We start from the raw sequence: 24,964 nt of genomic DNA, 5'->3' as shown, positions 1-24,964 counted from the left end.
GACTAAACATTCCTGTGTTAGTGTGCTACTCATTTGTGTTAATGTCTCTTTGTAGCATAAATGAGAGACCCGAGAAACGTAAAAATTAACGTGAAGTTGTTTCGTAATACCACTTTTTTTTTTTTTTAAGACAGTGTCTGCATAGCCCTGGCTGCCTGTAGCTCATAGAGACCCACCTGCCTCTGGAATTAGAGGCCTGAGCCACCTCCTCCCTGCTCTAAAATGTATTATTTGCCAGGCTAGTTCCTGTTACCTGTGGGAAGGGAGGCGGGATATTACATCTGATTGTGTGTCGCTGGAGCAGGCATGGTCCTTTTGACCTGGCAGGATGTAATCTTACATTGTAAAGTAGGATTCTACAAGTTTGCAAAGGACATGAATTGAGTTGACAAGGTCTGCAAACAAATTGTCCTATAATGGTTGTGCTAGAAGTTGAGTTTATTTTCAGTAATTAATGTGAGAATTCTTAAGTCATGTAGATGTTGTGATTTTTTTAAATTACATGTATTTATCTTGGAGTGTGAGTGTACGTCTTGGTCATAGCATGCATGTAGTGATACTTTGTGTTTTAACAAATGAAGCTTGCCTGAAGATCAGAGAAGCAGAGCTGCCAGTCACTAGAGTTCTTTTACCAGTACCAATGCTCAGTCTGAAGGTGCAATCCTGTCCTCAGACTGCATCTGTCTTCACCAAACCTCAGCCTGCACTGAGCTCCCAGCTCTTCCCACCTTGTATTCCTCTCTCTGCCCAGCCTTAGCACTCCTGTCTCCACCTCCCTAGTACTGGGATTAAAGGGTTGGGATCACCTTTGTGTGAGCTCTGTTTCTCTTTTAGAGGGATTCAATCTTGTGTAGCCCAGGGTGGCCTTGAACTAACAGAGGTTCTCTGTGTCTTCCAAGTCCTGGAACTAAAGGTGTGTGCCACCACTCCCTGGCCTCTGGTGGCTTAGCTCTGCACTCTGATCTTCAGGCAAGCTTTATTTGTTAAAAACACAAACAAAATATCACTGCACAAGCATATGGAGGTCCAAGAATTGCTTGGGGGCATCAGTCCTCTCCTCCCACCATGCGTGTCCCTGGGATCAAACTCAGGTGGATGTAAGCCCCTTTACCCACGGAGGCATCTTGGCATCCCTGGGGGTTGTGAATTTCTTTTTCAGGGATAAAATAAGAGTTTTAAATCTTAACACATCTATAAAAATGCATAATTTGTATTTGGATTTATTTAATTAAAAATGGAAGTCAAACTTTCAGTTTAGAAATTCTAGGCTTGCTGGGCAGTGGGCACATGGCTTTAATCCCAGCATTCCGGAGGGATTGGCAGGTGGATCTCTGTGAGTTTGAAGCCAGCCTGATCTTCAGAGCTAGTTCCAGGACAACTGGGGCTGTTACACAGAGAAACCCTGTCTCGAAAAACCAACCAAAAAGAAAAAAGAAATTGTCAACTTCACATTGGTTGGCAGTCTTCCTTGTTTAAAAAGTTATGCTGGGAATTTAGAATAACATTCATATTTTATAGTTATTTGACTTGATATTCTTCATAGCCTTTAGCATGAGATGCCATCCATTTCTGCCATTAAATTGATGCATCAAAAAAAAAAAAATACAGAAACAGCCCTCTTGGAAGGAAGCTTAGAATTTCTGAATTTTGCCTTATTCTTTTTCTTATCTGCCAAATGGGTATACTAACTTGAAGATCCGTGTTGATTATGGTGCCTTTGCTTCCTGTTTGTTTCCGATTTGTTCACTTGCATTCAGAACACTGGGTGATAACTTGGAATTGCTCTGTGCTTGGCCATCTTACCCACCTATTTACACTGTGTGAAGTCAGTGCCTTTGTTATTGTTCCTGACGTGCCTCTCTGCCCTATCCCACTTGCTAGGCACAGCAAGATGATGATTCTCAGTGTCTTTTAATATCCGTTCAAAGGGTAATGCACCTTGGTTACTTACGTCTTCGTTGCCAGCGCAGTTAATTTTAGACCTCATGAATTAGTGAGTGTGTTTAATTTCTTAAAGTTTGCTACCTGACTGAATTCAGGTGTGAGTCAGTCTCACCCTTCAGTCTTGGCAGCTGTTACTTTCCAGGCTGTTCCTTGGCCTGGCCTGCCACACAGGTTGAGTATTCCTTATCCAGAATGCTTGAGACTAGAAGCATTTTGGATTTTTGTCTTTCTTGGACTTTGCAATACTTGTATGTGCATAATTTGAGGATGGGACTCAAGTCCAAACATGAATCAGTTTATATTTCTCATATACCTCAAGGTGTGTGTATATATGTACATACACATACATTCTTCTGGTTGTGCTGGGACCAAACCCCAGGCCTAATACCGTGTTATGAGTGTACATACACTGAGCTATGTATTTTGTACATTAGTACATCAGTTTGTATTTTGACTGTGACCTGTTACATGAGACCAAGTATTAATTTCCCAAGTCATGTTGGCACTTAAAAAAGTACTGGATTTATGGAAAGTTGGATTTGTGGTTTTCAGATTGTTCAACTTGTATATTTTCTAAAGATTTTTACTTAAACAGTAAAGCAGCAGTTATGTTAGATTAAGTACCTCAGAAAAGGAACAGATGATACTATTACTCTATCATAGCATTTAAGGTATTTAATTAGGGATCCTGTTATCTTATTTTCAAAATCTTGTCATGCTTGACTGACAAGGATAATGCTCACTTTTCCTGTTACATTCTTTTGTAAACACTGGAGTGTGGTTTTAACCTTATTTAATTAACCAGTGACAGTCTACCCACTTCATCCTTTTAAATTCTCTGTCTGCTCTAGTTTAAGTTCAGAAAAAATCTGATGTATTTTATAGTATTCTGGTTGTCTTTCAATAGTTTCTTACTTCAAACACATTTCTCCTGTGTTTTCTGTAACATTAATGTACATATTGACAGCAATTAAGAATATATTATCTAGCTAGGCGGTAGTGGCACATGCCTTTATTTCCAGCACTCTGGAGTCAGGGACAGGCCAGTTCAAGGACAGTCAGGTTTGCAGAGGGAGTTCCGGGACAGTCTCCAAAACTACATAGAGAAACCCTGTCTTGAAAAACAACAANTATATATATCCATTGAAGCAAATTTAAGGATTGGAAAGTGTTATAGTGGACAAAACTCTTAAAATTGTTATTACTTAAATACTTTGTTCATTTAATTTTTTGGGTATGTGTCTGAAGTGTATGTAAGTTTTCAGGAGCCTGAGGTGGTCAGAAGAGGGATCAGAGCCCCTGATTTAGGATAGAATTAGATAGATCTCTGACAGAAAGTTACTGTAGTCAATAACTTGTTGACTAAATATTGTAAGTATGTTGAGGACTGAACGTGAAAGAATAGCTTTCCACCTTCTGTAACAGGTGTTCAGCATCACTTTGTTTGTTTGTTTGTTTCAGACAGGGTTTTTCTGTGTTACAGCTCTGGCTGTCCTAGAACTCTCTAGTAAACCAGACTGGCCTCAAACTCACCAGAGGCCTCAAACCTGCCTCTGTCTCCCTAGTGCTGGGATTTTACTGAGTTGCAAATTAAAATGTTTTATTTGTCTTATACTGGCTGTTAAAGGCCCTATGATTATTGTAGCAGAGGCTTCCAGTTTATTACTTTGAGTATTTTATGCAATTTAATTCTTTCCTAGTAGATGTATACTCACTGTTTGTCATTTTTATTGAAATTAAGCACTCACCATTGGTATAAGAATATTTTGATGATAAATATATTCTTTATTTACATGAGAATTACTTGCCTTTGGTTCTTAGAGAATGGAAACCTGGACTCAAATTTGGCAGCTGTCTTAGTATTCTATTGCTGTGAAGAGACACCATGGCCACAGCAACTCTTATAAAAGAAAGCATTTAATTGGGGCGGTTTTCAGAGGGTCATGCAGGGAACTTGGCAGCAAAAAGCATGGTGCTGAAGAGGTAGCTAAGAGTTCTGGATCTGGATCTGCAGGCAGCAGGAAGAGAGAGACACTGGACCTGACTCAGGCTTTTGAAACCTCAAAGCTCACCCCCAGTGATACACTTCCTCCAACAATGTCACACCTACTCCAGCAAGGTCACACCTCCTAATCCTTCTCAAGTAGTGCCACTTTCTAAGCATTCAAATACATGAGCTATGGGACATTCTTATTCAAACACAACAGTAGTTTTAATTAGGTTAGGACAAAGTATTGACTTCTGCCTGATTGATTTACTTGCAAAGCTACAATATAAAAGCATACCATATTTTATGCTTCTTAAATGTATTTCCTGACGTAATATATGGAACCCCTCTTTCAGGTAACTTTTCTATAAAAGAGCTAGACACAGACATTTAAAACTCAGATCACACTTAGATTAGCCAACATAGATCATTTCTTGTTATATTACCCTTGGATGTTTCCAGAATTGTAACACTTGCTTATTGACCTTAAACCTTATAATAGTTACCCCCCGCCACACACACACACCAACCCACCAAGATACACAATGATGGAAACTTGTCTAGCAGGTACAAGGCCCTGTGTTCAACCCCTAGCACTAGGAAGGAGGGGGGGTAATGAATATGATTTCAGATTAAAAGCTAACTAAAGTAACTTGAAGCTCCTCCCACTGAGTATGTACACATGTTACTATGTGGTGGTGCACATATGTGCGTGTGGAGATGATGATAGCCTCAGTTGCCATTTCTCAGATGCCATCAGTGACTTGAAGCTTGCCAAATAGGCTAGCTTGGCAGGACAGTGGGTTTCAGGGACCCACTTGACCTGTCTCTCCACCAGCTGGGATTACAAGCACATCACCATACCCAGCTTTTTAGATGTGGGTTCTGGGGTAAGATAAGCACTCTACCAATTATGCCATCTCCCCCAGTTAGCGCTATTCCCATTCTAAACATAAAAGAATTCATCTTTGTCAAGAGACAGACTTCAGGCTTTTTTTTTTTTGTATTTGAATAGATATTGCATGCATGCAATACACATTTGAAAACTGCAAGTATGTGCCTATAAAATAAAAGTAAATCTCTACTTGCTTCCTAACTATCCACAGAAGCAGAGGAAATCAGTTCTGTCTACCTTTTCAAGTTATCCCACAGACTATGAGTATTCTTTTGGAAGGCAGAAATTATATTATTAGAACATTAGCATTCAGGAATTGATGTACTTCAGATTTTCATTGATAACTTTTTTGCACTACAACAAACACCATGAAACAGATGATTGAAGACAGTCTCTGCTCACATAGCATTTCTCTTGGAAATCTGACTGGCTTGGAGTTTAAAAGTGGCCCCATAGAGGTAACAGAAAGATCTGGCTGGGGCAGCTCAGTTGCTAGCTATATAGGCGGCCATTATAAGGAATTTGCATTGGGAATTAATTACCAGTGTAATTGCTAATTGCTTACCCACATAAGCAGTTTTTGTCAATGTGGCTGGAGCTAGGAAATTCACTTCCGAGTTCACTTGCTCACTTACCTGATTGGCAGGTTGGTGTTGGTCTGGGCCCTTAATGTTGGCTTCTCTGCAGGGTTACTGAAGTATCCTCAGGACACTATGACTGGTTCCAGAGTAAGCAGTCAAGAGAGACCAGAGCAGGAGCTATTATGTATAGATATCATATATTATAGATCTTTACTGTCTATTGATCGAGATACCAGTCTCTTCTAGGAAAATCCCATCGGTACACTCAAAAATAATACCAGATATTTGGGTATCCTCTAGCTCAGTCAAGTTGACACATAAGATTAGCCATTATAAAGATGTGAATTTTAACTATATTCTCTATAAATTTAAAATGCTGTGATAATTATGCTGCTAGATTAGTGTGGAAGAATAAGGCTGCCACACTATAAAATGGAATTGGGAGAAAATTATTATTATCCAAAGAAACTTTTGATGGGCTGGGGAGGGGTGAGTGTCAGTATAGTACTGACCACACAAACATCAGGATCTGAGCTGAGATTCTCCGGCAGCAGTGTAGAAAGCCAGACTTGGCAGTGTGCACCTGTAATCCTCACGCTGTGAGGAGATGCAGAGCATCCTTGGCGAGCTCCAGGTTCAGTGAGAGACCCTGTCTCAAAAAATAAGGTGAGGAGTTGAAGAAGGTATTGAACATTAACTGTGGCCTTCAAACACATGTGCACACACATATGCACACCCAAAGTAATTTTTAGAGAAGAACTTGAAATATCCAGTTGTAAGAGGGTGTGATGACAGGAAAGACTGAATCACGTGTTTATTTCGTTCATGTTTCATGCAGCTGAGTGAAATATCATATTGAGTATTCAGGGGATAAGGTTAAGATAGAAACGCCAATTTGAGATTTAGTGTAACATAGTTTGGTATTCTTTGAAAGAAGTTTAAGATCAAGGAGGGATTTGTAAAGATTAGTAATACTAGGGTGTGTGTGAGATTGAGCCAATAGGAAAGGAGAGGCTGATTTGGGAGAAAAGACTAGCCAGATGAAGAGTAGTTGTAGTTTTTCTCAGGTGTGGACCATTTATGGGGCAAGGGAACTTAAGAGGGAGGGCAGCCCACACTCACGGCCATGGGACAGAACTCATGCCTGGAATCGCAGCACTTGATAGGCTGGGGGTGGGGGCAATTTTGATGAGAAAAGAACTGGAACAAAAGGAAAAAAAAACAGGAGTAGGCAGTGTGGTGATGATGAGGTTCCAGTCTCCACCCACTATTGCCAGCTGCATACTGTCTGGGGCGTGCTGGAGTGTGCACGAGTTGGAAGGTTGACTTCTAGTTGTTGGCAGTAAGAATTCACCAAGTCAGAGCAGAGTGGGAAAGAGGCTGGCTATTTATATGCTAGTGGCCCTTTTTTGTTTGCTTGTTCCTAACATATACATGGTTGGTCAGTGTTTAACTCTAGTCAGGGACAAGCTTTGTAGGGTCACAGCTCTGTGTTGGAAATTCATGTCACCATTTCTGTAATGCCCACCAGACCTAGCTTGTTCCCCCACAGCTAGGACTGGTACTTTCATTGGTCCAACTGCCTAGTTACTTCTTGCTCATTCTCTTGTAAGCAGCCCAGTAAACTCACTGGTACAACCTAGCTGAGCTTGGGTGGAATCTTTGGTCTGAATCTGGATAAAAGAGTCATTTATTTATGTCTCTCCAGGAAAAGATATGCTTCAGATACCATTACAAATGTGTGTAATGTCTGGAAGATTATATAAGTAGTTTTTCCTCCAATAACTTTTTATTGTTAAATAATTATATTAATTCTTGAGAATTTTATACAATATATTTTGAACATGTTTGTTCCCCTCAACCTTTCCATCCCTTCTCACCCACCTGTGTTATTGCTTCTTTCTTTTCTTCTTCCTCTGTAGTGAGATTTCATTTATATTTTAATGAATAAAGCTTACCTGAAGATTAGAGAATAAAACAACCCTACTGGTCAACCTTACAGACCAGGTAATGGTGCACACCTTTAATCCCAGCTCTAGAGAGGACTATAAGACAGGAAGAGACAGCTCTTAGACACAGTCTCATTCTGAGATTCTGGAAGGCAGGATCACCATTTCAGACTGAAGTAGAGGTAAAGAGCCTGTGGATGACTGTTTTCCTTTCCTTTCCCCTTTCCCCTTTCCTTTTTTCAAGACAGGGTTTCTCTGTGTATCTCTGACTGTCCTGGAACTCACTCTGTAGACCATACTGGCCTCAAACTCAGAGAGATCTGCCTGCCTCTGCCTTCCTGAGTGCTGGGATTAAAGGTGTGTACCACCATGACTCAGCTGCTGTTTTGCTTTTCTGACCTTCAGTCTGAACCCCAGTATTTGTCTCTTGGTTTTTATTAATAATGTCACATTTCTCCATCAAGGCCAGCTTGTGCTACCCTGCTGGTATTAGGATTGGGGCATGCTCTGGTGTGTGATCAGCCCAATGGGTCACATTATTAAAAAACAAATAACTGACTCTCTCTCTCTCCCAGTAGCCATCAGATGTTACTAGCTCCTCAGCTGCTAGTGGTGGGATCTCTCTCTCTCTCTCTCTCTCTCTCTCTCTCTCTCTCTCTCTCTCTCTCACACACACACACACACACACAGTGTGCACGTGCTCTCTGTTGGGATTTTGTTTGGCTAGAGCGTGTGCAGGTCTGTGCATGCTGTTACAGTTGTTATGAGTGCATATGTGCCCTGTTGTGCCTGGAAAGCTAATTGCTTTTATATTCTCAGTGAAGTTGGTCGTTAACTGAGCCTATCATAAGGAGTAAAAATAGATTTGTTACAGGTTTGAGGAGACATGCAAAGCTCAGAGTAGGAAATAGAGTCGTCCTTCTAGGCCAGTGTTGACTCTCCTTTCATGTCTGTAGTTATAAATGTAAAGCGAAGTAGCCAGTGCTGTTCCTGAGCAGTGTGAGTGCCACTGCCACTTCCTTCTGTTGCCCAGGCTAAAGAACTACTTCCTTTGTGCTTTCAGAGTTTACAAATGACTTATTGTTCTCAGGGCCAGAATAGAGTTACTTGTTTGTTTGTTTGGTTTCCCCTATTTTAGAAGGTAGAGGGAAAATGCCAGGCCTCCCACATGTAGGCTGATGAGATTTTATGTAGTCTCAAGTTCAGCTAGGTTGGTTATCACTTCAGCGGATCTCTCTCTCTGTCTCTCTCTCTCTCTCTGTAAAAAGAACTTTGTATTCTCAGCCATGGAGAGCACTTGGAAAGGTGCCCTTTTCTGCCCCACCTGTTTTATTGAACAATTTTGTTTTGTTTTAATAGCAGAACTTTGGGGAAATGTTAAGAAAAGGCACTTTTCATACTATCAGAGGTATAGGATAGTTTAAGATCAAGAGACTTTTTGATAGTTGTTATTAGTTGGGAAAGGTATTTGAATGTGAAATGAAATTTAGTACAATTCTTGAATCTTGCTTTTGGCTTCTATAAAAGAACCTATGTAGTGTTTCAATAAATTCTACCTGACTTTGGATACCTTTACAAAATACATTTTAAAAGACGTAGAAAATGAATGTTTCTGTTTTAAAAACATTAGTCTGGATGGGGAGTGTACTTTAATGGTAGAAAACATGTCTAGCATTTAGAAGCAGCCAGTCCCCAGCACCAAGAAAGGCCACAGTACCTGATGTGAAAGAGGGTTCGCATATACTAGGTGCATTGGATTCATTCATCCTCGTCTCTCTGGAATGTAATATTAAACACTCATATGAACCCATTTGCTAGTAACCATTCTTGCCCTGGAATGAAATGAAATCCTCACGTTAAGTACTACCTTTAGTAGTCCGGAAACCCAGCGTCTCCTACTCTAAGTGACACTGGCCTGTTACATTAGGGGAGGTTTAGAATTTGTTTTCCATTTAGCAAGCTTGGATCATTTGGCCTATAATGACAAGAAATATTAATGAGAAATTTTAATCCTGCTTTACTACGATGAATAGTCTCTCAAAAACACATCTCTGTGTGCTCTTCACTCTCAAATAGCCCCTTCCTTTGTATTCATGTCAGATAGACAGAAGATGGACGGAGGGAGGGAGGGAGGGAGGGAGGGAGGGAGGGAGGGAGGGAGATAGATAGATAGATAGATAGATAGATAGATAGATAGATAGATAGATAGATTTTACATGAGAGGAAACATTTGCCTTCCCTTACTACTCTTCCGTCTCAAATAATCTGCCTTTTTTGTTGGGGGAGAGGTATCAAGACAAGGTTTCTTTGTGTAGTAACCCTGGCTGTCCTAGAACTTGCTCTGCAGACCAGGTTGGCCTCAAACTGTCTGCCTCTGCCTCTTGAGTGCTGGAATTAAAGTCATGCTATAATTTGCCTTTTTATGTCATATCCCCCCCCCTCTCTCTCACACACACACACATTCTCTCTCTCTCTTTCTGCCTCACACTCTCTCTTTCCTTTTCTCTCTCCTCTCTCCCCTACACACACAAACACAAGCTCTCTGTACTTTACTAACATGAGAGAAAACAAAGTATTTGTCAGTCTGACTTCTCTTTATGTGATGATCTTGAGTTCTTCTACCCATTTCTCCACAAATGAAACAATTTTTTTTCCCTATGGCCAAATAAAACTCCATTGTATGTTTACGACATTTATCTATAGGTGGACAGTTAGACTGATTCCATATCTGTTGTGAATATTATAACAGTAAACATCAATGTTCAAGTATCTTGGTGGTATGCTGACTCAGGTTGCTTTGGGTGTGTACCCAAGAGTGGTATAGCTAAGTCCTTTGATGATACTAGTTTTAATTATTTTTGAGAAACCTCCATGCTGGTTTCTGTCGTGACTGTTCAGTCTCATCGGCAGTGTGTTCCATTGCATTCCCACATCTTCACTAGCATGTATCGTTGATTCCTTGGCATTCTGACTAGAGTGAGATATAACTTTGGTTTAGTTTGTATGTGGTGGGGGTGTTGTGGGCCGGTGCATATGGAGGCCAGAGGTCAAGCATCTTCTGTCTTTCCTTCCTCCCTCAACCCCCCTCCCACCTTTTTTATTTTATGACACAGGGTCTCACTGAACCCGGGACTTGCCAAGTCAGCTAGATTGATCAGTCAAGGAAGCCCCTGGGCTCCTCCCGTATACTTTGCAACACTGGGATTTTCGGCCTGAACTCAGCTTTTTAGTGTGGATATCCAAACCCAGGGTCTGGGTCTTGTGCAGTTAGGTGCTCTACCTGTGGAGCCTTCTCCCCGGATCTACGTGGAATTTTTAGTTGCCTTTTCCAGGATGTTTTGAAAAACAAACAAAAACAAAAAATAAAGAATTTACTTGCTTACACACAAATTGATGTGGGAGTGATTTCTTATTAATAAAGAAACTGCCTAGGCCCCTTGATAAGGCCCACCCTTAGGTGGGTGGAGAAAACAGAAGAGAATTCTGGGAGAAAGAAGCTTAGTGGAGGAGTCGCCATGATTCTCCCGCTCCAGACAGTCGCAGGTTAAGATCCTCCCTGGTAAGCCAGCTCGTGGGCTACACAGAATATTAGAAATGGGTTAGAACAATATGTAAGAGCTAGCCAATAAGAAGCTGGAACTAGCCGGGCCAGGCAGTGTTTGAAGGAATACAGTTTCCATGTAATTATTTCGGGCATAAGCTAGCCATGCGGGCGGCCGGGTGCGGGGGACGCAGCCCCGCCGCTCCTATTTCAACAACAAATTTAAAAGTTGATAAATAAAATTCCTATGGCAGTCCATAGAGCATTCCTATAAACATGTTCTTCCAGTTGAAAATACTTTTGACCATTACACCTGGCTGTAATTTTATGGCTGTAATTTCTCATTAGTTTCCCTTTTGAGTAGGAAGAGACACTAGTCCCGTTGCTTTTTGAAGACTTTGCTCTTGCCATATATTCCTCCTTATTTGAGATACTTATTCCATTGTCTGTAGAATAAAGTTTAAAATTTTGAGCTAACAGGTAAGATCAGACGCTTTGCCCCAGCATCCTTCAGGACTAGTTCTGTCACTCTGTGCGCTCTGAAGTCTTTTCCTGATAAGCTAGACATGACCTAACCTGGCCTCTTTTAGCCATATAAAATTGGCCTTAACCTTTGTATTAAAGCTTACATTGTACATGCCTCAGTTCAAGTAAATGGATTGTTGTTGTGTTCATCGTTATGTTGTTATGTCATAACAACATATTCATACATTGAACGGAATACATGAAACACCAGGTATTCCAGGTCTGAGAGAACAGCAGGGTCCTCATGGAGTTTATGTTCTGGTTTGGGAAATGAGAAGACACACACCTTAGTAAGTATGTAGGTAGAACATTTTCTGTTTCCGGTGCTCTGCGTGAGGACAGCACTGTGGTGTGGTGGGAAGGCGGAGCAGAGGGCAGTGACTCGGTTAACATGGAGGGGTCTTTAACAGTGGATGCTATGAAGGAACCGTCATAGTAAGATTTTGGAAGCAGAGTTCTGGGGACTGAACCAAGGGTCTTTTTCTTGGTATGCAAATGATCTTCCACTGGCTGTACCCCCAGCCCTTTTTGTACACATACATACATATCCATACACAGACATACACATAATCAAAAGTATTTTGTTTTTGTTTTTTGAGACAGGATTTCTTTGTGTAATTTTGGCTATCCTGGAACTCTCTGTAGACCAAGCTGGCCTTGAACTCACAGAGATCCACCTGCCTCTGCCTCCTGAGTGCTGGGATCAAAGGTGTACATCCAGCTTAAAATTGGTCTTTTTAAAAACTGTTAAGAGAAAATGCAGTGGCTGGGTTGATATACTGTATGCATAAACAAGGTCTTGGTTTGTTCCCCAGCCCCTGCCCCCCAAAGTTAGTTGATATTATATATAATAATTATATAAAACATTATATATGTTCGGTATTTTTATAATACCACATGAATTATGTAATTATATTATCTTCTACAATATTCTAATCATCTAATCATCTAATTGAACCAGAAGTTCAGTTAACTAGCCTGTTGTTAGAAATATGAGGTTAACATTTTAGTAATATAAATAATCCTGAATATTTTTACAGTATAAATATTTTTCTTTATATTTATTTATTTGTCTCATTTTGGTTTTGGTGAAACAAGGATTGAACCTAGACATAAGCACTACCATTGAACATGCCTCAATTGTACCCTTCCTCTTTTTATTTTTTCAAAGTTTTTTTTTTTTTTTTACCTGCATGCATGTTTGTGTACCGTGTGCATGATTGGTACCTGTCAGAGGCCAGGAAAGGGTGTTATATACCCTAGAATTGCATCTCTTTATAGGTAGAAATTTGTTTTATTTGACTTCCCCAGTAAAGAGACAACTGAAGTTACCAATAAAAGTAAGAATCAACTACAGCTGTCAAAAGGAGCACTGATTTAACTCACTTCACCAAACTCAAATGCTTTTATTAATATTCTTGTCAGTTCTTTAAATGTTCAGTTTTTTAAAAGACGTATTTGTGTGTGTGTGTGTGTGCTCGTGTGTGTGCACACTTTGTATGAATGAGTGCCCTTTGAGGCCAGAAGAGGGCATGAGATCACCCAGAGCTGGAGTTGTAGGCATTGTGAGTGGGAACTGAACTTGGATCTTCTGGGAAAGCATTCTTTAACAACTGAGCTATCTCTCTAGCCTCTAAACTGTGAGTCTTTTTTTTTTAAACTGTGAGTCTTAAATCAGGTTTAATGAATATATAAAATATAGAACATACAGTTGAAGACATTAATAATCCTATTAATCTTATTTGGTCTTTTTTTATTTTTTTAAGACGTGGTTCTTTGTGTAGCTCTGGCCATCCTGGAACTAATATTCTGGAGATCAGGCTGGCCTTAAACTCAGAGATTTGTCTGCCTCTGCCTCCCGAGTGCTAGGATTAAAGGCGTGTGCCACCACCGCCCAGCTTGGTCATAATTCTTTTTAAGGTTCAAATTTTTCAAAGATAAAATTTGCATTCCTGTTTAATAACACTTGCAAATTAAGCCATTTACTAAAAACAAACTGGTAAAAATTTATATTAAAAATATTTCTGAAAAAAAAAGATCTTGAAAGAGTCTCTATAAAATTTCAGTGTTTTATTTTGAATAAAAGTTACCTTTATTAGTTTTTATTACTCCATGCGCTTGTGTGAGAGTATGTGCACTTGTGTACATAAGGATCTCTGTGGGGCCCAGAAGAAGATGTCAGAGTTTTTGGAAAGTTGTTTCAAGTGTCTGAACTACCCATCAAGGGTCCAGCTCTCCTGATAAAGCAGCAAGTGATCCTAACCCTGAGCCATCTCCCTAGCCCCGAAATGCTGTCTTTAGTTCTTTTTTTTTTTTTTTTTTTAAGATAAAATTCAGTCTTGAAGAAGCTGGCTTAATGGCGGCGGCTTCTTCTTCTTCTTCTTCTTCTTCTTCTTCTTCTTCTTCTTCTTCTTCTTCTTCTTCTTCTTCTTCATCATCATCATCATAATTGAGTTTTATTGAATAATCCAGTCGGCAGCATGGTGACTATAAAAAGTCTTTGGACTTCTTATACTTGAACCACAGTCTAGGTTTATGAACATGTAATGATCATAGCTTTCTTTGAAACTTAATCATTTGATGGTCTGTGTGTAAGGAGGCCTTGGGGTCATTCTTTAGCACCCCGTGCCACTGAATCACTGACTAATTTCAGTATTAGTACATGTAGTTAAAATTTAAACAAGTTTTGACTACCAATTCATTTCTTAAAGTAATAGCTTAAGTAACTCATAGCCCGAGTCAAAAGTAACAGGCATAATTGTTTTGTAGACTATTAAGTTATTTTGAGGAGCTTTTAAAATGCATTCTTTATTTTGCAAGATAATTTTTCTTTCTGGAAGGCCGATCCTGAATGAGAAATTGTGAGTTTGTCATAGACGATGACTGTGTAATGAGTCCTGCAGACTGAGTGATGCCCTTCCAGTAAGAGCTTAAAAACGTCTTTGTAAAGCCATGTCTTTCATGAAAGATGTTTAGAATAGAGTCAGGTTGATTCACGTTTCCTTTGTTCAGTATGAGGCTTTCTTTCTAAATATGTTTAAGATTTTAGTATATAATTCTAATTACAGTTATATTATGGTCAGTGTGGAAGTCCTGACTTACATACAGCAAATATATACAGCATATTAGGTATTTATAGAGACTAATAGAGGAAAAAGACCCAAAGCCCAAAAGAAAATTAGAAATCCCTCCCATATTCTGACCTTCAAAAGAATATCCCTATTTTGTTGTGTGTTATCTTTTTTTAAGATTTAATTTTTATTGTGTATTTGTGTGTGGTTCTGTGACATGAGTGCATTACCAGTTGATAGGCCTGGAGCTGGAGTTACAGGCCTCGTGAGCATGGGGTGCCACAGCAGTGTGGTTCTTACCACCACACTCCCACTAGTCCCTAATTTTCTTCTGTGTGTAATGTTTTATAAACGGGAATTGCCTAAAAATGATACTTAGTAGCTTCTTGTCATTTTATTTGAAAAAAATGCAAGAAATTATAGTAAATATACTTCATTTAGAACTCTAAATTTTAGTTTATTTTTAAAACTTCAGTAGATAGGGCTAGGGAAGGGATGTAGCTTCATAGGTAGAGTGCTTGACTAGCCTATAAGAAGCCCTGAGTTTAGGATCTAACTCTGCATAAACCGTGGGTGGTGGCACACACACACACACACACACACACACACACACACACACACACACACCCCTTTAGTCCGAGCCTGTGTGGAGGCAGAAGTTCAAGGTCATCCTTGGCTCTCTTAAGTGCTGTGCTAGCTTGGCACGCATGAGACCCTGTCTTAGAAATATTTGTTTGAAAAATTTTCTTGTTTAAGACAAAGCTTAAACCAGACTTTTAAGCTAGAACTTAATGTGAATCTTGCCCTTCTAACGCACACATCAGTAAATGTGGAGTATTCAGTAGAATCGGTGGTAGTTAACAGCTTGCCCTGTATGCCGGGGAGTGCTTTAAATACACCCCGCATATACTAGCTCCTATTTTATGCTTGTTCTTGTTTAATAAAAGAAGGAATTTAATCACTGAGAGGTCAGATGACTAGTTAGAGGGTGAGAGAGGAGCAAAAACATTTAGCCCAGGCTGGAACTCTGAGGTCAGACACAAGTCACTGTGTTTTGTCATCATGGCTTTTCTGGTAACTGTCCTAAATACAGTCGTAATTAGAGTTAATCTACTGAACAAGTTAATCATTTATAATGTCAGATTATTCATTGTAAATCACTGACTAGAATTCTGTTTCTCTGCTGCATGTCAATCATGAGAATGAAATCTAATTTACTGCCCCTCCCACCGTCAGTATCCCGCATCCCATGCGGGGCTTTCCACCCTGTGGACCTGTGGTTTTGAGTGTCAGCTAACCCGGGTTGCCGAGGTAGGGGTGTCCGGCTGGACAGTGCGGTGCAGTGGGGTGGGTCTCTGCCCTGCTGTGAAGCAGGTCAGAAGCGTGAAGCAGCTGTGTAATCCGCTGGATGCTGACCAGGGCGCTCCCCATTCCAGTCAGGAGCCAGCGGATTGGCTGGGCGCAGACACACGTGACCGACATGTGGCTGTATTGGCGCAGCCTGCCGGGGTGTCACTGGAGACAGAATGGAGGTGCTGCCGGGCTCGAAAATGGGGTAGGTGCTGGAGCTGCGATAGCCCGGCTTGCTGCAGGGGAGAGGGAGGAGGTGGTTTTCTCATGGACTGCCTTAAACCGATGACCTTTCCTTGGCACAGGGACTATTGCCACATGCCAAACCTAGGAGGTAGGGGCGTCGTCCCACTCGTCTCCCCCCACCCCCCACTGCAGCACAGGAGATGGATTTCCTGTGCTTCTGATCCTGGGATTTTGACAGAAGAGGAAGAAAGGGGGAGGGGTAGAAGTGGTAAGGGGAGCCGGGAGAAAGCCGTTTTGTTTTTTATAATGCCTGTTGACAGTGGAGTGGAATAACAGTATCTAAGGAAACGAGTAGAGGACAACAAAGAATGGAGCATATTCATGGCGAAGAGAGAAAGCCCTAGCCCTTTGAAAGACTGCTTTTCCTCCTTGGCCACAAGGACACAGGCAGTGGTCGCCAAGAGTGGGCATACAAAGCTGCAGCTGATGGAAAGGGCTACCGAGGACGGGAGGAAAAAAAGCGGAGCCCAAGTGATCTTTCCCTTGACTGGCGAAATAACGTTCAGTAGTAGTAACGTGCCGCTTTCCTACAGCATGTAGGTGAACTCGTTGAGAATAGGATGCAGAGGTAGCCTTGTCTTTGTTAGCGGCAGGATGCAGTGGTAGTGGCTTTCGGTGGTGATGCAGCAGGGCTCTGCTGTAGACAACTGCAGAGAGTAAGCAGATGGAAGGCTCAGTCCGTCTACAGGAGGCCAGCGCACAACTACACCCAGATAGGAGAAAATGCGTAGTTTGCTTTTTTAAAGCGGGAGGAATATCAGATTATGAATGTTTTGACAGAGGAGGGTATCAAACACTTTGATTTTATATCACAAGAGATGTCAAATGCTTTGATTTAACATAAATCCTATAGGAAGTCTTAATACATTATGTATGGAACTCGGTCTTCCCCTTTGTTAGTCTAGCTCTTATGCCATTAATTAGATCATTCGAGGGCAAATTACTTTAGAATGTAAATTACTTTGTGAAAAATTTCAGACCATACATTTTTATAGGCCTGATATTTAAGACTTATATTTATTACGTAAATTTTTATTTCTCTTCTGTCACTTTTTAATGTAGTTTAATAAAATCTACAGATAAATATTTTAGCTATATCTCTATTTAGTGAGTATCCGCAAGATACAGTCTCAGTCGAAAGTGTTTTAATGACATTAGATGTCTGAAAGCGTCTGTCTCAGTTGAGTCTTGGCCTTATTCCTGTGCATGTCTATGGCAACCCCCCGCACCTCAGGCTCGGAGCTATACCAGCAATGGCTTTGTGAAGCCCTCCAGGATCAATGCTCCTCCCAGATAGTTCCTTTTAAGTTGTTTATGTAGTTGTCTTAATAGAATTTCCAATTTTGTCTCAGTATTTTTCAAAATAATAATTATACCTGAGTAAATAATACTATGCAAGATTTTCATTGACAAATGAAAATTAACAGTTTTATTGTTTTGTTTTGCTGTTTGTTGTGTTTATTTTAAAACAAAGTCTCATTGTGTAGTCCAGGCTGGCTTCCAACTTACTTTGTACCTGAGTGACTTCAAACTTAGGCTCCTCCTGCCTCAGCCTTCCAAGTGCTGGGGTTATAAGACTATGCCAGTATGCCAGGCCTAACTTTATTCCTTAATATTTTTACTATTTTAATTTTATGTGATTGTGGATGTCAGGATTAAAAGTACTTGGGATAGCTTTTAAATCTGATGGAAACCATACCTGGGATTAAAGGTGTCATGTTGAACTGGCAATGAAATTTAATAGCTAACATTATCCAATCCCTTGAATCTCAGTCTACTTCTTGAGTTTATGGAATTATAATTCTTACAGATGTATTCTCATTTAATCATCTAGTGAGTGTAGCATTATTCTCATTTTATATGTTTTACAGTTCTCCTATCCTAGTATGTGACTTTATCCAAGGTCATCGGGTCATCTACTGTGTGAGGATAAGAGCTTGTCTTTTTTTAACTTCTGTTTTGTTTTGTTTTTCGAGAAAAGATTTCTCTGTGTAGCCTTGGCTGTCCTGGAACTAGCTCTGTAGACCAGGCTGGCCTCAAACTCACAGCAACCACCTGCTTCTGCCTCTCAAGTGTTGGGACTAAAGACCTAAAGACATTCACTACCACTTACTGGCCAGTTTTTAACTATAAGAATGCATTATAAAAGATTTGATAACTTAAAATTACATGTATATATTTACTGTGTGTGTGTGTGTGTGTGTTTGCATACATGTTGCCAAGAAGCTTATGTAGAGGTCACATGACAGCTTATTGGACTTGGTTCTCTCCTCCCTTCATGGGAGTTCCAAGGATCAAACTCAGTCTATTGGGCTTGATGCCAAGTACCTTTACCCACTGAACAATCTTGGCAGTCCCATTAATTAGTATATATTTTTATTAGTCTTATAAACATTTCTACAATATTAGATTACAGTATTTTTCCAAGTTGAGAAATAAGACTAAATTAAGAAAAGATCTCCCTTTAGTTATAATAGTCTATATTTCACTGAGCTTTGTAAAGGGGTCTTTAAAATTGCTTATTGCTAACTTTTATAGCTAGAATTATGTGGCCTACTTTGAAATTCATAAATTAAATATTCAGAAGTGTATTTTGTGAACTAAAAGCTATTCATGATTTTGTCTGGATGAATTACAGTGTGAATTTATGTTTTACTGTTTTTCTCTTGTACTGACTTCACACACTGTAACTAGTACTGCAGTTGGTGTTTAAACACTTCGCGGTGTCACTCTCCCATTGGACGGACGAGGCCAGGGGGAAAGCTGTTCGCACAGGTGCCAGAAATGTGATAGCATGTGGCTTAGAAAGATGAGTAACACTTGAGGAAATCTCCTCAGTACATATTTGTTAGAGTACCAGCCACATGCCAAACGTCAGAACCAAATAAAACCTGGAACTAACCTTCATGAGACTTACAATAAACTGTGAAATCTGAACGCGGGTTGGATTGCTTTGGCTAGTCCTGGGCACCTTTTTAAAGGTTTGTATAATCTGAAATATTTTCTGATTTGCAGGGAAGGAATGGATTGTTCTTTGAAGTACTGTACCCTTGTTTAAGACCTGACATCACAGATTGTTGTTGAATATCATCAAGGTTGAGTGAAATGGTTTCTGTATCATTTAGTCCTAGCTGCCAGTTATATATTTAGTTTTGTTTTTAGACAAGGAAGGACACCCCTATTGTTTTGGTAAGATGGTGTGTTATGTGGAAGAAGCTTTGTCCTTTGTTTTCACCTTCTCCTTCTATTTTTCTTTCAAAGTGCATGTCTTGAACCCCACAGCCTCTGCCTCTGCCGCTGGACCATAAGCATTTTTAAGTGTACAGTTCTATGGCATTAAATACATTGTGCATCCACAACCACGGTCATCTCCAGAGCTTTTTCATCTTCCCTTGTGGAAACTTTGAGACCATAAAAGCCCCAGTTCTCTTTCCCTTGACGCTTAGCAACCAGAACACTACTTTATTACCTCTATGAAGTTGCCTGTTGTAGGAATTTCGTATAAAAAGATTCATATATTTACCCTTTGGTGACTAGCTGGCTTCATTCATTTATCATAGTGTCTTCATGAATCATTTAAGCTAGCCCGCATGTGTTTTAGTTCCTTTCCTCTTGAAGACTGAGTAATTCCATTCCATGCACACTACATTTTGTTTATCCATCTGCCTCTGGAGTCTGCTTCCATTTTGTCCTGAGTAAAGCTGTTATCATGTGTGTGCTGAGAACTCTTATCTCTGCTTTCACTTTCTTTGTGTGCTGGCAAAGGTTTTAACTCTTAAAATGCTGTCTGTTTTACTTCCTGTCCTTTGAATTTGTGGTGCTAACATCGCTGTTTAGCACCCCATAATGTTCATCGTTACTCTAGTGGAGGCTGTAGGTTTCCTTTTCTGGATTCTGTTTGCCACAGACTGCAACGATTCATACTTGCTATGACTACTCACTGGTTGTCCTAGTTATGTGTTACTGCACAACAGACCACACAAAACTTAATGGCTTGAAACAACATTGTGCCTTAAATTATAAGCATTTATTGTTTCAATTTCCATGAGATAGGAATTCAGGAGTATCTTGTTTGCGAGAAAACTGTTTTCTCAGGAAGCTGCAGTTAAGATTTGGTTATCTTTTTTTTTTTTTTAAGATTTATTTATTTATTATGTATACAGTGTTCTGTCTGTGTGTATGCTTGCTGGCCAGAAGAGGGCACCAGATCTCATTACAGATGGTTGTGAGCCACCATGTGGTTGCTGGGAATTGAACTCAGTACCTTTGGAAGAGTAGTCAGTGCTCTTAACCTCAGCCATCTCTCCAGCCCCAAGATTTGGTTATCTTGACAGTCATCAGGCCTTGACTAGAACTGAGGCTACTTCCAAGATGACTCGTTCACATATCCTCTGTTTCCCAGTGGCTACTGACCAATAGTCTCAGTTGCTTATTTTGTGGGAAAGAGGCAAAAAAGGAAGCCATTTATGGTGTGGTCTCAGAACCTGTACACCATTTCTGTTGTCTTATGGAGTCATACTTTCTTGGCCTGCCAGGCTGCAAAAAGTGACTTGGAAACTTCTTATTAATTATGAAAGCTTGACCTTAGCTTAAGCTTTTTCCCAACTAGCTCTCATAACTTAAATTAATCTGTTTTTATTCATCTATGTTATATTATATGACTTGGTTACCTTCTCTGTACTGCATGTCTAACTTGTTCTGCGTCTCTGCGTACCTAGATTCCTTCTCTTCCTCTCTCTCCCCACAAGTCCACCTATCCTCTCCTGCTCAGCTATTGGCCATTCAGCTCTTTATTAAACCAATCAGAAGGTGTCTTGGCAAAGACACATCTTCACAGTGTACAAAGATTATCCTACAACAGCCCTACCTTTACTAAGAGTGCTAAGTCTAGCCTACAAAAGAGATGAATTGGACCTCTTAGGAGAGTATGGTCAGAGAATTTGTATAAACATTTGAAGGTCCTTGCATGGATCAGGATGGCACTGGAATTTAGCCCTAAGGGAAGTGGTCACCATATTGGCATTGCTTTCTATTACTGTTATTGTAGCAAACTTAGTGGGTGGAGTGGGTTGGTTATCTGTGGGTTTTGTTGGTTGGTTTTTGAGAGGGTCTTGTATAGCCCAGGTTAGCCTTGAACTCCATGTGTAGCTGAGGATGGCCTTGTTGCTATTACTGATCTTCTACCTCTACTTCTGGGATTATGGGTGTATACTTGGTTTTATGTGGTGCTGGGACCAAATCCAGGGCTTTGTGCATGCCAGGCAAGCACTCTACCACCTGAGCTATCCTCAGCCCACTTCAGGATTTAAGACAAAATTTACTATTACGCATTCTTGGAGGTCAGAAGTCGGGATGGTTTCCACTGGCCCGAAGTGGGGAAGCACTTCAGGTGGGATCACTGCCCTTCCTAAGGCTGGAGGGAAGTGTTTGTTTCTTTGCCTTTCCCCCCTAGCTTCTAGGTGCTTCCTTCATTCCCTTTCTCCACATTCACTGTCAGCAGCGTCAGTAATTCCCTCTGAATCTGACACTTGGCTTCCACTGCCACAGGTCCTTTTTTGGTCAGCCCTTTCTTCTTCTGTGAACATATGTCATAACATTGGTTCTGCCCACGTAAGTCAGGAAAATTTGCTCCTCAGACTTGACCGATTGTACCGACAAAGTCTCTTTAGCCAAGAAAAGTAATGCATTTATGGGTTTGGGAGGTTAGGGCACAGACAACTTTCTGGTATCATATTTTTTTTTTTTGCCATAGGTATGCATACTAACAGTTTATGTTTTTCTCTGAAGCATTTTGAAAATAATTCTTTTGTGGATAAGTATTACTTTTGAAGTGAGACTAAAATTTTTATTTAAGGAATAATTGGTAAGTATTGAAATAGGTTTAAAATTTTTTTTTAGAATACTGGCTTTATTACCAGTTAAATGTTTATCTGTATATTAGCTACTTAGGACAGAGTCTATAATAGAAACTCAGAAATGAAGTCACTCTTTATACCTTTAGACTTGTAGCACTTTTTCTGGACTCCAGTCAATGACAGCCTCCTTATACAATCTAATTCCAAGCCACAGTGGAGTTCATATCTCTCCCTCCCTGGTCTCCTTGGTTATTTAATATAACTAAATACTGTATTTAGTTATATTAGATAATTGTGTGCTCCCCAATATATATCTTGCTTTGTCAACTTCTGGACTTTGATTATGGTATTCATGTTAATCAACTTGGGGGTATAACCTGTGCCCCAAGTCAGGTCTGGTCACCCATCCTCAGCAATTAAAGCCAATTGAAAGAGCCAAATTAAAAGTGGGAAGCAGAAGATTTATTCAATATGGCCATATTGGGAAGAGAGACAGAGCTATAGTCAAACAGACACATGGATGCACGTACTCGTGCAATACCCCAATCCATCTTCTCTGTCTCAGCTCTGTCTGCATCCTGGACTGTTGTAATGTGAATAGCATCTACCACACAGTCTTGTCCCCATGGAGGGCGGAGCAGACAGGGACCTGAAACCGTGGGCAGAAGTCTACCTTTCCTCCCGTGTACTGTTTCTGCCAGGTATGTGGGCCACACAGATGATGAAGTCATGGATGCAGTAAGCTTACTGTGAAAATGTGGGAAAACATTTACATTCCAGACAAATATCCCACATAAAGCTTCTTTCCTAAATGTCAGATGTAAGGAAGGAAATTTTCAGAAATATTTTATATATGTTTTGATAAACACGCCAGAGTAAAGTAGACCATAACTAGGCCAAGGTGTGCCGTAGTTACTGCTCCTTCAGCAGGATATGTGTTGTTGATTAGACATGTCAGCAGGGCTTTGTGTAAAGCAGCTGAACTGGACCTAGAAGAAGAAGCTATGCTGTAACAGAGCAGAAGATAAATAATGTGGCATTCAAAAGAGGATGTTAGAACACATGTACCACAAAGGTACAAGCCATATGCAGAAAATATTGAGAAGAGACTTATATTTGGGGGAGGGTATACTGGAACCTAATAGGAGGTAAGTTGAAAGCTGTTATCAGGTTAGAGCCTTGCTTTTGCTCAGTAAGAATGTGAGCATTGGACACCAGTATGGGTTTGACTCCTGACAAACCTTTGGTCTGAGTTCTGGGGAAATTACTTGCCACTTGGACATCACATTTTCCTTAACTCTACAAGAAGCATAATACTTACTTCTTCATGGGTAGTTGTAAGGTAAGGGGGTAATGGGTTTAACACATGTACAGCTTATGGCATATACTATCTGGATTTCACGTCTCAGACACATAGAAGTAAGGGTATGTGTAGAAGATATAAACAATATGTCATAGCTAGGAAACAAGGTATAGAATTTTGAGACTTTTATATGCTCTCAATTTTTTTGATAAAGTTTATGAAAATTAGTCATGTAATCCAAGAACAGTTGGTGCCCTAAGCAGTTCTATTGTTAAGGAAACCACTATAAGAAATGTGTTAATAAAAGGAAGTAAATAATCTTCAGTCTAAGCACTTGGAAGGCAAAGCAGGCTGCTCCCCATCTGCGAGAGTCCTGAGACACAGTGTGATTTAGTGTCGTAACAACATGTCTCCCAAATTGATAAAATACTGTTGGGTTATAACTTTACATTTCTGTTCGATGAAAAAAAAATGTAAAACCATTATGAATATAATTGATTTTCTTCGTAGAAGATCACTATACTCATTAGGTACACAGTTGTGTATGAATGAATATAGAAAAGGAGTTTCCGGTTTGACCCTTCTCTGAAGTAGTCAGCCACAAATTCATTCATTTCCTGAAGTAAACACCCCTCATTCGTGCTTTATTCCTAACTAGTACTGGGAATTTTCTGTCTCCTCTGGTACCTAAGTGATAGTTAAGTTTTTGAAAGTGTGAATTTACAATCTCAAAAACCTGAGAAGCAGCTAAAAAGGTAAGGAATGGAGTGACTTAAAAAAATCAAGGGGCTTGAGATGAGACCGCGTAGTTCATTGTTCTTTTCAGCATATCAGATTACCTCTTACTAGCTAAAAGTAAATACTAATTTTCAGAATTTTTCAGTAGCCTTAGAAGTTACGTGGGCTGCCCTTGAATGTTTGAAGATCAGATAGATGCCAGGGTTTTGCAAACTGCTAGCAGTTTCTATAAACTGGCTGTATTTGAAGATAGTCATGTTGTCCCATGTTGTAGTTTCTGAGGGTGCTTTTATGCTACAAAGACCAGAAGGTACAACAGTCATGTGGGCCTACAAAGGCTTATAATGTTTGCTGTTTTCTCTTACAGAAAACGTGTGTAGCTTGACATGGTGGCCCATGCCTTTAATCCTTGCACCTGAGAGGCAGAGGCAGGAGGATCTCAGAGATTGTCAGGTCAGCTTGATCTGTATAGAGAGGTCTAGACCATAGTGAAACCCTGTCTCCCTTCCCCAACAAAAACATTTGCTCCTCACCCTCTTAATTTAATTGTGATGGCCACCTTAGCGCTAGCCAGTTTTCCAGACAACATCCATAGCCATGTTCAGGGAGTAAGGACTGTCAGTGACTATGAGGCCTTGCGGAGAGCAGAGGGTGGCTAGGATATGCATTGCTTGTTAGAGAAAGTGACAGTGAGAGAGTTAATCATCTTGGACTTAAACCCCTTCTTAAAATTAGCATGCCAATTTGGAATCTGACAGTTTTATATTTTCACATTTAAGTTTTGGGGGAGGTGTTGGGTGGTGGTGGTGCACTCCTTTAATCCAGCGCTTGAGATGCAGAGGCAGGTGGATCTCTGTGAGTTTAGTCCGCCTGTTCTACAGAGAAAGTTTCAGAACAGCCTGGTCTACCCAGGAATGGGGACACGTTCATTGTTTTTGTTTGTTTCTTCCTTTTCCAGTCAGTATTCTTAATGTCGTTA

At 40.2% G+C, this 24,964-nt stretch overlaps 1 protein-coding gene across 9 annotated transcripts in view; it reads left to right on the top strand.

Moving 5' to 3' along the window:
• Apc (APC regulator of WNT signaling pathway) overlaps window positions 1–24,964 on the top strand; it is a 92,363-nt gene that overhangs the window by 8,945 nt on the left and 58,454 nt on the right. Inside the window, exon 1 of one of the 9 annotated variants that reach the window (XM_050134952.1) lies at window positions 15,982–16,048. The exons of the other annotated variants lie outside the window; for them this stretch is intronic. The gene's annotated coding sequence lies outside the window, so the exon portion shown is untranslated. Of the gene's footprint in view, window positions 1–15,981; window positions 16,049–24,964 lie in introns of those variants that run through there. 9 annotated transcript variants of the gene reach the window in all.

Source organism: Alexandromys fortis, unplaced genomic scaffold (genome assembly GCF_014885135.2).
Source record: "Alexandromys fortis isolate MF-2015 unplaced genomic scaffold, M_Fortis_MF-2015_v1.1 scaffold_25, whole genome shotgun sequence".
In the NCBI taxonomy this organism is placed as follows: domain Eukaryota; kingdom Metazoa; phylum Chordata; class Mammalia; order Rodentia; family Cricetidae; genus Alexandromys; species Alexandromys fortis.
This window is presented reverse-complemented; position numbering and strand designations above follow the sequence as displayed.